The sequence below is a fragment of the Populus euphratica genome, unplaced genomic scaffold, assembly GCF_000495115.2.
Source record: "Populus euphratica unplaced genomic scaffold, PopEup_1.0 scaffold59.1, whole genome shotgun sequence".
Classification (NCBI taxonomy): Eukaryota; Viridiplantae; Streptophyta; class Magnoliopsida; order Malpighiales; family Salicaceae; genus Populus; species Populus euphratica.
This window is the reverse complement of record NW_011499940.1, coordinates 805,486-807,327: the sequence shown is the minus strand read 5'-3', so window position 1 is coordinate 807,327 and position 1,842 is coordinate 805,486.

Here is a 1,842-nt window from a genome sequence, read left to right as displayed (position 1 = left end):
TTCTCACAAGGTTCAAGAATTGGTTTATGAATAACTTTACCATTACGAAGAGTGGTGACTGATTTGACTTGATCCCTGTGTTGACTTCTAGGACTACTTGCATTTGCATTGTATTGCCCCTTGGGATTTTGCTGTGGTTGAGATGGAAACTTACCTTTCTCTTGAAAACTGAGAGTAGATGCGAATTTTGCAAGAGTATCTTTAAAATCTGTTATGATTTGAGCAAGTTGAGTGTTGATTGTCTCTTGTTTTTCAATGAATGCATACAAAGTTTCCTCAAAATTTCTTGTAGGAGGTGGAGCATAAGGAGGTGCATATCCATGGGAATTTTGAAAATTATGGTGTGCTTGAAACTGTGGTGGTGAAGTTTGTGCATTGTCACTCTTCCAACTGAAATTTGGGTGATTTCTCCAACCAGGATTGTATGTTTGTAAATATGGGTTATGATTGAACCTTTCGAAACTGTTTAAAGAATGGGCTTGTTCAAGGTTGGACAGTTACTAGTTGAGTGTTCATTTGTTTCACATATTTGACACACAATGTTTTCAACAGATTTTAATTGACCACTCTTTTTCAATTCTAGTGCCTCGACTTTTCTAGCTAAAGATGCAAACTTGGCTTGAAGGTCATGATCTTCCCTAAGGTTGTACATACCTCCACTAGATGTATGAGGTTGAGTTTTACTCGGTGCCTCACAAGTACCCGCGGTGTCCCAATTTTGAGCATTTTCAGCTAACAAGTCTAAGTACTCCATTGCTTCATCAGGGTCTTTATCTTCAAAAGTTCCATTGCACATCAATTCAACCATTTGCCTATCTTTAGGTGTTAACCCTTCATAGAAATGTGAAACCAATCTCCATGTTTCAAAACCATGATGAGGGCAAGTACTAAGCAAGTCTCGATACCTATCCCAACATTGGTAAAATGTTTCTCCTGGTTTTTGAGTGAAAGTGGTGATTTGTCTCTTGAAAGAGTTTGTTCTATGAGATGGAAAAAACTTCTTTAAAAACTGTTGTTGCATTTCATCCCAAGCACGAATGGATCCTGGTCTTAAATTTTGTAGCCATGTTTTAGCTTTATCTTTTAATGAAAAAGGAAAAAGCTTTAATCTAATGGTGTTCATGCTACAATTTAAATTATTATATGTGTTGCAGACCTCCTCAAATTCCCTTAAATGCAAGTATGGATTTTCCAATTCCAAACCATGAAAAGAAGGTAAAAGTTGAATAATACCTGGTTTAAAATTAAAATGAGATGCATCAGGAGGAAAAACTATGCATGATGGTGCACTTGTTCTTGTGGGATTCATGTGGTCTCTAAGTGTTCTAGCACGGTTATTCTCATTATTCTCATTATGAAGTGATTGATTATCTTCTTCGGCCATATTTTCTGAAAATGATGAGGATACCCTACAAAGTCTACCACTTGATGTACGTGACCACACTCTCATGCACGTGTAGGAATAAAATAAAAAGAAGAACAAGAAAGCAAAAGAAGGAGGAAGAAAACAAAATAAAAAGAAACAAAAGAAAAGAAACAAAGTTATATACAAGAAAAGTGAAAAGAGAAAATAAAATAAATACTATAATTTATACAAGAACTTACCTCCCCGGCAACGGCGCCAAAAACTTGACACGACTAAAAGATTGATGTCTTCTCCCAAGTGCAGGAGTGTCGAAGTAATAAATAACCCGGCAAGACCGGGGTCGAACCACAGGGAGGTTAATTGTACAAATTATAAACAACAATTATAAAACAACAATAACAACAACAACAATAGTAATAATAATAATAATAATAATAATAATAATAATAGTAGTAGTAGTAGTAGTAGTAGTAGTA